The sequence below is a fragment of the Pleurodeles waltl genome, chromosome 5 (genome assembly GCF_031143425.1).
Source record: "Pleurodeles waltl isolate 20211129_DDA chromosome 5, aPleWal1.hap1.20221129, whole genome shotgun sequence".
In the NCBI taxonomy this organism is placed as follows: domain Eukaryota; kingdom Metazoa; phylum Chordata; class Amphibia; order Caudata; family Salamandridae; genus Pleurodeles; species Pleurodeles waltl.
The window spans coordinates 908,933,656-908,950,365 of record NC_090444.1 but is presented as its reverse complement, the minus strand read 5'-3'; positions in this window follow the sequence as shown (position 1 = coordinate 908,950,365).

Below are 16,710 nucleotides of genomic sequence, written 5' to 3'. Positions count from 1 at the left end.
CGCCACGGTGTACCCTCTGACAGGTCTGAAGGAGGCTCGAAGGGTCCCAGGAGCGCACAACGGGGCCCGATCCAACTGGGACGGGGACAGGAGCCCCCCGATCTAATCACAGAGCAGCTGCGGCGTGCCCTCGACATCATTAGCAGGCAACTAAAGCTAGCATTTTAGCACAAGCGGACAATCCCTGTTGGCACTGTAGTCCCTGGGAAGATTACCAAACAGCATCACTTTCAGGTCTCACTTGAAAAGGGAATCCATCAACATCTGCCTTTCCTCTCGCCTGAAGCAAGACATAATTATTATGTTATATTATGTTAGGTTATGAGATAACATATCCCAGTGCATTATAAGGGTATTGCAAGTCACCAAGAAGTCCCATGACCATATAGAGCAGTGATACTCATAGTACGGCCCGGGGGCCGCAAGCGGCCCTCCTGACCTTTACATGCGGCCCAGCGGCACTGGGCTGCTCTTAACTAGACTCAGCACTAACATTAAAAACATGTAAATAAACAGGCAAGCATTTATTTAAGGTGAGTTGAAGGTAAAGAAAATAGATAACAGAGGGGTTCTGTACACTGTAACATCAGAAACACCTTCATTTTTAAAGACATATTTGAAGCAAAAATGCAAAAGCTCGATCAAGTCTGCTCCAAATTCAAAAAGTGTATTTCATTTAACATGCAGAAACGTCACATTAGTACACCAGATTATATCAGTGCATTGAAGAAATATATTTTTTCAAAGTGATAATTTTCTAACCTGAATTTAGAAACATTCACCCCCCCAACCCCCACCCGACAACAATTCCTTTGGTAAGCTAAGAGGCAAGTCAGCTATGTGCACACTTTGGGTGGCCTAAGTTTCAATAATACAAAAATATTATAGTTTATTAAATCAAATACAAAAAGGTTTTGTGCAGCACACATCCTGAAGTCATGTGAGGTCCTCATATGTGATAATAAACAAAAAGCAGGGAAAGTGAAATAAAACATTTGCTTAGGATCACACAGTTTGGTTAAGTGGAGAAGCTGTGATTATTCCCAAGTTTATGGTTTCATGTTGTGCTATTCAGGCACTAGAAGTATATCTTACACCCACTTTACTGCCAACCCCCGACTGCCACCATGGTGCCATCAGTGCGGCCCTCGGTCACATCAAAGACCAAACTCTGCGGCCCCCGTGAAAATGTTTGAGAGTACCCATGATATAGAGGGACAGTTCTGAAGGCCAAGTTTCTTTATGAGTTTATGGACTGCCAGGTGACTTGCAATATCCTTGTCATGTATGGCAGGAGGTAATGTATGCTTTATAATACATGGTCAGACCTTCACCTTTCTCACAAACTACTTAAATCCTTTGTGCACAACTCTTGTAATAGAGAGAGGATGTTTGCACACATGAAGAATAAAAATAGCATCTCCAGAGCAAAGTTAAAAAGATCAAAACCTGTAAGATATTTGTTGCAATAAGAAATTAAAATCAGTTAATACAAGTCAGTTTTTTTTTTTTAAATGGCAAAGTAACTATGAATGTGCAGAAACATTCAAACTTTTCTATAATTACCTATGGAGTGTAACAAATAAAACGTCACCATAAATATTTTGTTTCTGTTTGTCACTGTAGGCTAGAAAAACAGAATATAAGAAAGAAAAAAACGTTTCTTCCTTTTGTTTTGTAAATAGCTGCTTTAATTATGCCCCATGACCTGACTTGCCTTTCAACTGTCACAATTAAACTGTTATAGGTTATTACAGTTGAGGTCTGATGTCACTTCTTTATAATTGGTTACTGGGTGCGCCACTTCCTGCAGATTATAAATAAATTAGAGGCAGGCTTTTATAAAAGGATTGCAGAAGCCATATATTATAATTATATTATATTATATTATATTATATTATATTATATTATATTATATTATATTATATATGGTGTGACCATGGTTAATTTGCCTTACTTCTGATACTTTCATATGATTTATTATATGTGACCCTATGATTTATTATGTTTCGACACCCCAGAATATCACTTGGCTGCTGTGTGTTATTTTTGAAAGTCCTGTAAACAAAACACAATTCAGCCCTTCAAAACTTGTGACTAATGCCACATTTAACATTTTACCCCGTATTCTCAGGTTTTTCAGGCCGGCATGCATAGGTCACACATCCCCGTTCTCACCGTGCCTCATGGTACTCGAAGTCCGGCATTTATAATTGGCACGATAATACTACACATATTTGTCTGGGTTTAACGACTTCCTTCCACAAGTTTCATTTAAAAAGTATTTTAAACGAAGGGGACATTTCCCCAGCTAAGACCTTTCTGCTCAGCTGAAGCCTGTAGTTTAAATGTATGTTTGTTCCTAGCCCTTTAAAAACAGCTCCCCCTCAGGCTGAAACCGGCACTGCGCGCTTAGCTTCAGTTCAAGGCACTCTAATATGCCCCCTTATAAAAATCATTCAGAAGCGCCCTGGAAGCCGCTGCATTTGCCAAGCGTTCACACAAGGCTCAGTCGCTGAAGGAGCGTCTTGCGTAAGCCTCCCTTCATCCTGGAGTAGACCCGGCCAATGTCTCGCCCGACTCCATTCCTTGCACCTGGATTGCAAGCCCCTCTTCATCTGTTTATGCAAACGATTTACAAACAGCTTACTGTCCGCCCCCTGCTTTAAAGCAGATCTCTTTTTGATTTCGTCCTTTTCTGCTAAACATGCAGATTAAACCAGGGGCCTCCTGATAAAGATAATTACAAGGGGACCACGTATTAACTTTGCATTATTAAAGGAAGACCCAAATCTCCCTTTGCAAGCTGTTCCCGGGATTAGCAAAATAATAACTTTCATTTAGGATAATTGTCATTCGAATTGCTTGGGCTTTGTGGTTTTGCCTGTGTCTGTCGCCGGTTGTTCTTGGCTCTAGTGAAGCTAGCATCTTTCCAATGAGACCTGCTCTACAGCAGGTAAGGGAGCTCGTCTGTCAGACAAAGAGTCATATTTAATTTGGGGCCTGTGTGCCCACCTACGAAATGGCACAACCCAAACAGGTTTTCAGGATATCTACAATGAATAAACATCTAGCACATCTCTATATGATGCATATCTGAGAAGATTATTAGCATAGTCGATGGACATTCAGCTTTACTATTGCTTGGATAGATAAGCTATGCTCTCATTTGATTTAAGTAGTGTTGGTGTGCGCATTGTGCACCTGACATATCTCTAGTGTATTTTTATTACCCTTTGTACGTGCACGTATTTGAGTTTTTATATTTTGCAAGTAACGCTTTACTGGCAACAAAGATCTGCATAGCTATAAAATATACCTAGGTACAAAAAAGGAAAATATAGCATTAAAATTAATGATATAAGGGATAAAGTGCCCCTACTGGACATTATAAAGGTATTGCAAGTCACAAAGGTGTTCCTTTATAAGCCTATGGAACTCCGAGGTGACTTATAATAGCCTCATCTTGTATGACAGAGTGTAGTTTATCCCGTACAATACATGGTCACACCATCACCTTTGCCATACGCCACCTAAAACTTGAGTGTGTACCACTTTCATGTGAAAGAGAGAGCATATTTGCAAACACAAAGAATAAAAATGAACATATTGTGCAAAATTAAGCACAAACACCTGTTAAATATTTGTTTGACAAACATTTTAAAAAGAGTTCATTGACAAATCACTGATTATGAAGAAATTAGGGACAAGAGTTTCTACAGGGATTTCAAAATCCGATGTATTATAATAAAAACAACTAGATTATTTGATCTATCAGGTTCTGAAACACAAAAATGCAATGATATGATCCCCAGCAATCTAATTAAAGGAGTAGTTCACACATCATTAAGAAATCATATTTAGGAACTAATTTTAAATTATGCTTTTTTTTCTCCCATCTTAATCTTCCCCTAATTGGGAATAGTTGTGTATTTCACAATGTTAGTTCAGTCAGATACAACACAGTCAACACAACTCCTGCCCCTTTGAATTTGGCCCTGGGAGATGGGGTCTCTGGGGACTATTAAGGCTTGGGGAGTTGGGCTGCATTTCTCCCTCCCCTTACTAATTGAATTTGGCCCCAGGAAATGCCCCCCCAGGGCCTAAAAAGCCTTGGGGGGAGCGTGGCCCCTTCCCATTTTTTATGATATTTGGCCCGAAGGGATGGGGATCTTCAGGGCCATAGTAGGCTCAGGGAGGTGTGTTGAGGGCCCCCTTTACTGTAGTAATCTGCCCTGGGAATGGTGTCCCTGGGGCATTTTAAGGCTCAGTGATGGGGTCCATGTGCCCCCCTACCCCTTAATTAAAATATGGTCCGGGGCACATTTGGTCTTGGAAAGATGGGCCAGGTGCCCCTTGCCCTATTGTAAGAGTATTTGACCCCAGCGAACAAGGTCCCTGGGGCCTCTTAAGGCTTGGGAGGGAATCAATGGGCCCCCACCCCTATCGTTAAAATATGACCCCAGGGGATGGGGTCCCTGGGCCACTCAATGCACATGCGAGGGGGGGCACACACTCTCCTCCCCTATAGATAAAAAAGGATTCGGATATAGACTTCCTGGGGCCCAGTTGGAGTAGGGAAGGGCCACATGCCCTCTTCCCCTAATGTAAAATCATTTGCCCCTGGGGGATCGGGCCCCAGGGCTTTTTAAGGCTTGGGGAGGGGTCCACCCACCTCCTGCTATAATTAAAGTATGGCCCCAAGAGATGGGATCCCTGAGAATCAGTTGGGTTGAGAGGGGGCAACACCCCCTCCCCTAATGTTAATGTATTTGTCCCAGAGGATAGTTTACCAGAGGCCTCTAAAGGTTTGGGGAAGCGGACCACAAGTCCCACTCCCCAAATAACATATTTTTCGACCCTGAGGGATGGGGTTCCCTGGTGCGAATAGTGGCATGAGGAAGTGGCCACCATGATGGCCTCCCAAGGTGGTGGGTTGGCTGCTTGCGGGGGGTTCGATGCAGGGCCTTAGCCGCTGGTGTGGCGTTGCTTAATTGTGCGGAGTTGGTCACAAGGTTTGACAGCAGGCTATTTGTGTAGGGTGATAAAATATTAATTTACACTAAAAAAATCCTAGAAATTCGCTGAAAAAGCAAAGAAACATTATAGTTAGATGTTATAGAAAGATGAGATTTTGTTTAATAAAACCTTTGGAAATTCACTGAAAATACAAGGGTTAAAGTGACGCTATATTTAGGTGAATACGTCAGTGCCAACATAATGTTTTGAACTCAAAAAGTATAAAAACTTAAACAGCTGTGATCTCATCAATGATGTAATTTGAGATGTGAATGTGTGAGATGATAAGCAGTGCATGGCAGGGGTTAGCGTTGTTAACTATGACTGGTGAATGCCTGTGTTTTTTTTAGTTTGAAAGGTTTTGTTGGCACTGAAATTTCCATCAAAATATAGAGTCGCTTTCAAATATTTTAGTTTTTCAGTGACTATATCAGGATGCTACAAGAGGGCCTCCAGACCGGGGCTCATATGGCTGTCGTCACAGCCATATTTATTCCTCTGCCTGCTTTGAAACAGCCGTCACCATTAAGAAAAACGAGCCACACCAACAATGTCTGGTCATTAATTTACTTGGCACACAGAAAAAAAAAAAATGCGATTCGACCGTACTTCGGTCTTGATCACATAGTATGGTCAAAACGTGTTGCTTTTCCTGTATGTAAAGTGAATGAATGACCAGATATCGCTGGTGTGACTCGTTTTTCTTAATGGTGACGGATGCTTCAAAACAGAGGAATAACTATATATATATATATATATATATATATATATATATATATATATATATATATATATAAGTTACAGGGCCGTTATAGTTCGACTTACATTTTAAGTGTACCAAACCATAGAATTTCAACTGTTATAGTATAGTTAGAGTTATCTCAAGTAACTGTAACTCATGCCCTAAGGTTACTATAACTCACAAGCCCGCCATGCATACTTTTTTAATCACAAATTATACTGCAAATGTTACATTGATATTATCAATGATGTTACCAAAGATGTCATGAGTGCCATAGTATGTGGGGTAAGTAGCAGTGGATGGCAAGGGGGCGAGTTATAGTTACCTTAGGGCACGAGTTATAGTTACTTGAGCTAACTCTAATTATAACAGGTGAATTTCTATGGTTTGGTGTGCTTAAAATGTGAGCTTAACTATAACGTCCAGTAACCTTTGGTTTTGTAAGTGAATTTCTATGTTTAAAAAAAAATCTATTTCCTAACTTCAATGTCCCTGTAACCTTTGTTTTTTTCAATGATTATCTATGTCTTTTTTAACATAAAGTAATTTTCATTATTATATTTTAACCCAACCATCACTCTGCACGGCCCATGGCTGTGCACTGCGGGGGCTGACCACAGGGCCTGGCCGCCCCTATACAACCCAACCATGTGCTGCACACAGGTGTTGGCCAGAGAGCCTGGCCTCCAGCCAGACCCTGCTGGCAACCCTTACAACATCCCAACACACGTGCCTTTGGCCGAGCGCAGCGGGGGGTTGCCTGCAGGCTCTGGCCTGGCCACGCCACCCCCCTCCCCAGGCCCATCTTGGCTCGAGGCACCCCATCCTCTGGGGCCCGGCCTAAATTTTAAATTTGTCTTTTCACAGTTACTTTTCCCTCTTTCTTCCAAAATGAACAGATTTTGTTTTCCTCCTCCATATATTTTGTGACGCAATGCTTCTATTTTTTGAAACTTCGGTTTTCCACTTTTTACTTAAAAAAGGCAAGAAAAACAAAAAATGTAACTTTACAGAGTGATCAATAATTCATACCTCACTATGTACTCTAAGGTTTTGTTGCACTTTATATGCACAATCACATAGTTATATGTACTGTATCTCTAACTTCATATTCCATTCTCTGAACTCCCTCAACCAGTGCATTTTTTCACAATTAAATTATAACATGCCATCAACCTTGGTTCCATGCCAGTTCATAAAGTAACACATTCCTCTAGACACATCTTTCCTAACAGTGAGCACAGTGTTTTACTCTAGAAATAGCAATATATCCAGTCCAATATCTCAGAGGGATAAAATATGTGTATATTAAGGTTTATAAGAGCACCAGGCCTTGTATTGACAGATTGTAGACTCTTTGGGCCTGATTTAGGAAAAGTTAGCGCCGCCTTTGCGTAATTTTTTAATGCAAAAGTGGCGTAAATGTACATATTTTGTACGTTTGTGCCGCTTTTAAGTAAAAAAATGACGCAAATGCAGTGCTAACTTTCCATGAAGCAGCCCTTTGTTTTATAATTTCAGAATTACTGCCTTTGTATTTTCGGCTAAATACAGATTGAACATATCATTTTTTAACACAATAACCAAAACTTGATGAGATCGCATTACATTCAAAACTCTACCTCTCAAAACTTATATAAAAAACATTACTTCTACAAACAGCGTTTGACTCACTAACCCTTGTATAGAATATGTTTACCAATAGTAGTGCACTTATTGACACTTCTCAACAAAGTTCATAAAGTATATTTTTAATTACCTGAGCTTAGAGCAGTTTCTTATATGCAGCTAAGTACACCAGTCTGTCTCAGTTCCAAATTCAATCACTTCTGTTGAGCACAACGTCAACTGGCTTCTTTCTCCTCCAAAGCACCAAGAAAAAATGTGAACTATCTCTGGTTCTGCACCCAATGACATCACAGCATTTTTTCAACCATGTAGTAAAAATGGTAACTATACGAACATGCAAAACTAATGCGGATTCGTAAAACATCTTGTCGCAGGTCCAGTAATTTTCTATGTGAGTCTGGTGAGAGGCTTGAGGGGCCGTAAAATACCTTGTGGCAAGCGCATTCATTTTCCATGGGTTCTTGCAAGCCTCTCACAAGATCGCAAGTTTCCATACAGCAAGCTTTACTCCCTGATACTTTGGAGTTACCCTTGCAAGAGTCTCACAAAACTGTAGGGAAATAAATAGAAGTAGGTGGGATGGAGTATCCTCTCTAATGAGACTCTCTTACATGACAGGTGTGTTTAGTGGGACGTGGGGAGAGACTGGCCTCTCCACACAGACCTCTGTCTCAGATGACAGGCATAAGTAGTAGTGTGTTTGGAGGGACTGGCATCTCTATTGAGAGCCCTCTTTTAGATTCTGGGTGTGCATAATAGGGTGTGAGGAGAAACTTGCCTCTTCCTTCAGACCTCTCTCTTACATGAATACATGAAAGGGGTGCATAGTAGGGTGTCTACATATGCGGCCCTTTCTTTCCACACCCCTGTCTCAGCTAACAGGAGTGCTTAGTAAGGTGTGTACATGGACTACCATCTTTTTCCAGACTTCTATCTCAGATGACAGGTTTGCATTGTAGGGTGTACAGAGAGACTGCCTCTTCACTACGTCTTCTCTCTCAGATGATGGGTGTGCATATTAGGGTGTGTACATGGACTGGCTTCTTCTGTCAGACCTCTGTCTCAGATGATGACTGTGCATAGTAGGCACAATATAGGGGATGGAAGGATCACAACCTATAAAACATGTAGCTTTACATATATCCAAACAGAATTTGAATTGAATGATATGTTGTAATCTCCCTTTGTTATTTTCTCAAATATGCTATTACCTGAATCAATGCTATAGAATTAAAGCAAACATATGAATTAGGTCTATGCCTTGTTCAAGAAAGGTGACCTTACAATACCCCTGTTTTATATGTTACTATTTTAGATTTTTTGTTGTATGATAATATGCTGTTTTTGTGGAGACGTAGTGTGACTGAGTATGAGTGTTTGAATGTTGGAGTTTTTTTTTGAGTGAGTGTTGTCTGTGACCCAGATATACAGGTGTACTATTTGGTTTCTTTGGGCAAATTGATTCAATATTGTATATATATATATATATATATATATATATATATATATATATATATATAAATATGTGTGAAGTTTTTGAATACAACATTATGAGAAGTTTTGCATATTATCATGAGATTAAGAATCTAATAAAATTGTTTGAAATGTATGTTTGCCTCTCCACCTTATCTATATTGCTTCAATGGAACCATCCATAAATAAATAGAAGTGTTCTCTACTTTTCTGTAGCTTGAAGGTAGGCTGTGTGGCATTTTTTCTTGTAATATCCCCTGGTCTGTGGCCTCCGAGGAATTATGTTCAGGGGCCCTTTTTTGACAGGAGTAGGATGGAATGTACATGGACTACTCTCTCCTTCCAGACCTCTCTCTCAGATGATCGGTATGCTTTGTGGGCTGTGTGGAGAAAGACTGGCTTCTCCAGTGAGACCTCCATCTCAGATGACGAGTGTGCATAGTCGCGTATGTACATAGACTAGCCCCTTCTGTCAGACCTCTGGCTCAGATGATGGCTGCACATAGTAAGGCATGTGTATGGACCACCTTCTCCTGTCAGACCTCTCTCTCAGATGACAGTTGTGAATTTTAGGCAGTGTGCATGGACTGGCCTCTTCTGTCACAACTCTGTCTACGATGATGTATGTGCATAGTAGGCTGTGTGGAAAAAGTCTGGTCTTTTTGCTGAGACATCTTTCTTGGATGACAGGTGTGCATAGTTTACTCTGTCCAGGGACTGTCCTCTCTGTTAATACCCCTTTCTTTGATAATGGATGTCCCTTGTAGGGTGTGGGAAAAAACTGCATCCTGGTCACAACTCTTACAAGGCTAACTCTACAGTGTATTCACAGATCACCTACTCCTTTCTACTGTTCATAATCCCATGAGAGTCTCACAAGATCGTAACATTTTTGGAAAATAGGAATTAACCATCTACTTATCACAGTACTTATCTCTTACACACTTCGTCTCAAAAGCAGTAACCGGCAATACTCAGTGTATTCAGAAATCATCTATCCTTCTTTATTAGTCTTGATCATGTGAGAGTCCTGCGGTCCTGCGAGATCATAAAAATTAATTAAAAAAATATACACATTTATTTTTATCAAAGTAGTTATCCCTTAGATATCTTCTCTCTAAATCTAGGGGAATAGCATACCTTTCTGACGCCCGCTTGTATAGCTTTTTTTTTTACTTCATTTCCACAATACCTCAATTTTTTTTTACAGTAAACAGTACTGACTGCCATTTAATTTCTCACATTACAACAGCCAGCCAATCACAGCACTTTCTCTCATGTGACTCGTGTAAGCCTCTTGCTTCCGCAAGAGCATGAAGGCTTACTGGGAAAATGGGCCTCTTGATCAATCACAGGCCTCCATTTTTGAAAACGCACTTTCAAAGGAGGCTCATGGGACTCTAGTGAACCCAACCATCCAAATATACAATTATTTTTGACCCTCAATTTCTCAAAAACTACCAAATAGATTTGCCCAAAATCACAAAAAGCACAATTTGCAGACCAAGAGCTAGCTTCCTGACGAATTTGGTACAATTCAGTTCAACAGTTTTTGCTGTAGCCGTGTCTTTTTTCTCTGCCTCCGCTTGATGGATCAAGTGGAAACTTTCCAGAAGGAGCTGAGGTGAATGGATGTTTTGTTTGGAGAGTTTCATGAAGGTTCATTAATAGGGGCCAAAGGAATTAGCACACACACACACACACACACACACACACACAACACCCCAAAGCGGTTTGATTAATGTATGATAAAAAACCAAAGGTTACAGGTAAGGTATTGTTAGGAAATAGAATTTAAAAAACTTTGGAAATTCACTAAAAAACAAACATTACAAGGATATTATAGTTAGGTTCAGAGTTTACACACACAAAGATATAGAAATTAAGCAGCTAAAGTTATAGTTATACTTATCTCAAAAAACTATAACTCATGCCGTACGGTAACTATAACTCATGCCCTAAGATAATTATAACTCATACCCTTGCCATGCACTGCTTAGCCCACATATTACATCAGTCATGACATTTTCTATGACAGTGTTGGTAATATTACTGCATTATTTGCAACACAACTATTGGTGGGAAAACTGTGCATGTACATTAGGGCACATGTTATAGTTTCTTGAGAAAAGTATAACTATAACTGCTGAATTTCATATCTGAAGGCAGGGAAAGAGATGAAATCTCTGCTTTCAGCAAGTGGGAGCATGAAGTTGAGTCCCAACATGTCTGCCTACACTTCCTGGTTGAAGCTTTGACAGCCAAATAAAATCTCAGCACAAGATCGGGACTCTTGACGAAGTATTCACGCCTCTAGATATCCAAATTTTTATTTACTCTAATATCTTGAATTCTACTTAACGGATTTATGCCAAATAAGGAAAAGGGTGATCTGCGGACCATAAGCAATGTTTCGCCCAAATCTGTTGTTATTCTGTTGAGTGGTTCAGGCTTCAGGTGTGTCTAAAGGGTCTATGGGAATTAACATGAGACGCAAACTTTTTTTGACCCCCCCTTTTTCTCAGACCACACTTGACAGATCACCCCGAAGCTTTCCATGCACCACAAGACCCAACTTGACACTTTTTGAAAAAGTTTTTGGAGGGTTCGTGAAATGGTGAAAAGATATGGCCAAGTCAAAGAATGCTTTTTCAATGGAAACTAAACCCTAACTATAACTACCTTCTAGCGACCTCCCATAGGTCACATATATATATATATATATATATATATATATATTCATACATACATATATATAAATATTCGCTAAAAAGAACCAAAGGTTACAGTGACGTTATAGTTGGGAATCAGCATCATTTGAAAAACCTTAGAAATTCACTGAAAAAAACAAAGGTACAAGGATGTTAAAATTAGGTTCTGAATTTACATGTACAAAACCATAGATATTCAGCTGTTATAGTTAGAGTTATTTCAAGTAACTATAATTTGTGCATTTGTCCATTAGTAAGGCTGTTGCCGAAACGCGTTGGATTTTGTGCTGAAATAAACTGAATTTTCATATTGGAGGTGTCCTGGTTCTCCTGATATTGGAAGGAGTGTCTAAGGTTATATTAGGGTCTCTCGGAACCCATCCAGGACCGCTGTGTGGAGCACCTGCATTCCGGGACTTGGTTACGAATATATATACACATATATATATAGATACCTGGTGGTCATCAGTAGGTATTGTAGTTAAGACCTAGCTACCATAGGAAAACCATTTTTTACATCCTATAACTTTGGTGCCTTTTGACGAATCTTCACAAAAGAAGTGGCCTACTGTGTCTTATTGCGCATGATAAGTTTCTGGGTCATTTGTCAAGCAGGGGCTGAGAAGAAGGGGTCGTCAAAAAAAGTGTGTTTCCCATGTTAATTCCTATAGGGTTTTTAGACACGACGCTAAACAGAATTACACCAAATTTGGCAGGAAGCTAGATCTTGCAGCGCAGGGGGTGCTTTCTGTTATTTGTTCTGTAGTTCTGGAGTTATTTAAGGAAAAATAACTATTGTTATCTGGCCAGAGCATAAGCAGAGATCTCAAGGTGAGATCTGATTGGCTGTCGGCACTTCGACCAGGAAGTCCTGGCAGCCATCTTGGGCCCAAAATACATGATAGCACCTATTGAAATGCATTGTAGTGATTAGCAGGTTTTGAGGGTTACAAAAAGGAGATCGTTTAAAGAGTGGTTAAAGATTTTAGTTACAATATAAATCATTTGTTAATTGTACCATCATGATTTTAGAAACTGTGGTGTGTGGTGATTTTACCCTATGAAAAGGCCTTCTGTGGGGAGTTCATGAATTATGTCTGAGAGAAAATTGTTTTCTCATGATTTTCCCATAGAGGTTATGGAAGGTGCTACAGAAGCTAAAATGAGAGCATAGTTTCTGTAAATTCACACTATCTTTCTAGTGGAATGTGACATTCTCAGTAAAACATGTACTTCCAACAGGAGCAGCCTGTCAGGTTGTGGCCACCCAATCAGGGACTTTTTTTTCTCCCAGGATCCGCTGATCCAATTGGATCCACGGATCCGGATCCGGATCAGCCGAACCTCTGTGTGCCTATATATTGATTTTGTTTGACCTTTAATAACTTTGAATCAATAGAACAGATTTACACCAAATAACAAAAAACACATTATGAGTACCACTATTTAGCTTCCTATTAAATTTGGTGTAATTCCATTCAGCAGTTCAGGCAGTAAGCATGTCTAAAGATCCTATGGAAAAATGAATGGGAAAAATGTGTTCTGGGACCCCCTTTTCCTCAGCCCCACTTGACAGATCACCCCAAAACTTTCAAGATAGCAGCTGAACTGAGTGAAGTATAGGTTTTGTAGATTTCGTGAAGATTCATCAAGCGGCGCCGGACTTATGGCAAAACAAACAAAGCTCTTCCTATGGAACCTAGGTCCTAACTATAACTACCTACTGGTGACTGCCAGTAGGTAATATAATATATATGTATATATATGTAATGTATATGTATATTTATATATATATTTAAAACAGCAGTGTTGTCTTGAATTATGTCATTACAGAAGTTTCAGTGATGTTAGCAATAATGTCACTGAACATGTAATGAGTGATGCAATATTGAAGGTAGTTAGCAGTGCATGGTGAGGGCATGAGTTACACTTACTTTAGGGCACAAGTTATAGTTACTTGAGAAAAATATAACTGGTGAATTTCAGTGGTTTTGTTCATTTGAAATGGTATGTTTCAACTGACATTCTTACCTAACAATAATGTCTCTTTCACCTTTATTTTAATGTATGTTTGTATACATGCATGTATATACACACAATATATATATATATATTCACTTAAAAAACAAAGGTTACAGGGACTATATAGTTAGGTTCTGAATTTACTCACACAAAACCAGAGAAATTCAGCAGTTATAGTTAGAGTTATTTCAAGTATCTATAACTCGCAACCAGGGCTTCATTAAATGGAGGAGGCAGGCCATGTGGCGTCCCTCCCAGTGCTGATGTTGGCCATCCGCTGGGGACCGGCCATCTCTCCTGGGTTCCCTCCTGGGCACTCAGTGTGCAATGGGACCACGGGGGAACCTCAAGGACCCTGCGGTCCCAGCCAGCTCACTGCCTCCTACAGGAGCCAACATTGCTGTCACAGAGAGGGAGCTACTAAACATGCAGCTCCTGCTCTGTAAGAGCAAAGTTTTCCTCTGTTTACCTCCCTGCATCTCTGCAGCCAGACAAACAGAGGAAACCTACGCTTTCAGCAAGTGAGAGCTGCTTGACAGCTCTCACTTCCTGGAACTGGAGTGTTTACTCTGACTTGGTGGGAGCTGTCAAAGCTCTCGCCAAGTCAGAGCAAACAGGTCTGTCCTAAGTGTGGGCACCTCAGGACATAGCAGGAGCCGGCTCTGTGGGGTGGAGGTTCACAGGTCATCTATTACTCCCGAGTAGAGTTAGAATTTGCCCTAGGAAGGTGGTGGTCCCCGGGGTCGGGCCGCAATGGACCCCTATCTTCTCTAAATTCTGCCTCGGGGAGGTGGTGGTCCATAGGGCTGCAGGTAGGCAGCGCCCCAGCATATATTTAAGGTTGACCCTGGGAAGGTGGCAGTCCCTGGGGATGCAGGGGGGCATGTGGTCCCCTGTATATTATTGAAAGTTGGTCCTGTGGAGGTGGCGGTCTCGGGGGTTATTTCAATTACAGCGTTTTGCCCCAGGAGGTGGTCGTCCCCAGAGTGCAGTGGGCTGTGCGGCCCCCTGCATGCAATGTAAAATGAGCCCCTGGGAGGTGGCAGTTCCCAGGGCTTCAGTAAACCATAGGAGGGGGGGGGCCTGTGCACCATCTTCCTTATTTTTGACATGCGCCCAGGACCTGGCCCACCTGCAGGCTTTATAAAAACAAGCACAAGCTTGTTTTTTTTCTTTCATTTTTGCCACAGATTCATGACCTCATCATGAATTTGCGGCAACCATTAAAAAAAAAATGTTTATTTGCCCTGGGGGGATTCCCTCTCCCTACCCTGGCCCCTTTTCTATTTTTTTTATCTTTTTTTCTGAGACTTGGTTGAAGTCGAATCCCAAAATGGCTGCCAACACTTCCCTGTTCATGTGTTGGCAGCCAATCAGATTTCAGCAGGAGGTCGGGAGGGTTTGCAAAGCCCTTAGATCCCCATATATACAAATTTGGTTTTTCATTAATATCTAAAAAATTACTGAACAGATTACACCAAATCACAAACGACCACTTTCTGGACCAAGAGCTAGCTTTCTGCTGACCTTTGTGTAAATCCGCCCAGTGGTTTGGGCGCTATTCCTGTTCAAAAGCCATATAGGAATTAACGTGAAGAAAACACACTATGACCCCCCCCCCCTTTTTCTTAGCCCCTGCACCTGCATGATGGATCACTGCAAAACTTTCCAGACAGCAGCTGACATGAGCGTTGTATTTTTTTGGAGGAAAATTTCATGAAGATTCATCAACCAATGCCCAAGATATAAGCAAGTAAAAAAACGTGTAGATGTGGAGTTAGGAATCGTAAATGTATACTTCTAAAAACATTCTATTGTTAAAAAATGATTAAATGATTATTTCATTTAAAGATATATCTTTTGAATTTGTTGGGATGGGGAGGTGGTGATTTTGGAATTTCATTAAGCAATAGAACTTCACTGCATTATTTGACATTGAACCCCATTATATTCTATCGGTGGCAGGTGTGGCTGGATTGAGAAGAAGTGGATGTTCTGGCTTTTGTACCAATAATATATATTTACTAACCATTGCTTCTAATCCATTATTTGCATGTAAAGATAGTCATCATCTATGGAAGAATATGCCAGATATAAATAAATACTTTCACTTTTCTTTGGAAAAAAGATATTACATCTGACAAATCATATAATTATCACTGACGCAAGCAAGCGAAAATGCATTAAAATTCACTCACTGCATTTATTTTCAACACCCTTGAGTGCTTAAACAAACACATTACTTAAAATATGTTGCATCTTTGCACCCCTCTGCATATCTCTCTGTGAGCTGCGATGTCAGGCTATCCATCTTCTTAACTCATCTCACCCACACAGATCTCTCATGATATTTTCTTTGTTGTGATTTCAGGATATGTTCACCCTCGCTCACATTCCCATTATAAATTTGTAAACCTAACAGCTGACACATGATTCTGCATTTAAGGTTTGGGGACTGAAGAAAGCCTCCACTATGTAACTTTGTGACTTGGGCTTGGTAGTTCATCCCATCCTGCTGCTCAGTTGAATTGCTATTGAAATTAAGAAGCACCTTTCCCGGCCCTTGTTATTCATATTGTTTTTTTGTTGTTGTTGTTTTTACATGTTTCCTCTCTGCCTAGAAATTTAAGCAGAGATAAAGAAGTCTTAGGCATCTTCCAAAATGATAAAATTATGTGTAAAAGTTGCAAAATTCCCTGAATCAACAGAACAAAAACATCTGTGGGAATTCTGTGTTGAGTGCGGAAAAAAGTGCAGCAGATTTGGATTGTTGCTATTGATGAACCCCTTCAATTTAACGAGAAAAGATGACTAGAAATATCAGGTTACAAAGTACTCACAACTAAAAAGTACTCTTAAAATGTATATCCAATATGAAAGGGTACCTATTGGCAGATATGCTATTGCCAATAGATCTAACCTATAACTGAAAGAACTCATCAGTCAAAGGTGGGTTTAGGCACCCAGTAGGTTATCATATATGCATTCTGATACTCCCCTTGCACTGATGCAACCATCTATTCAGACATGAAGCCATTCTTGCATTCACTCTACAGGAAATCTACCTTTTCTATGTAGTCACCCCTGTATTTTGCCTTTTGCTGGACCCTATAT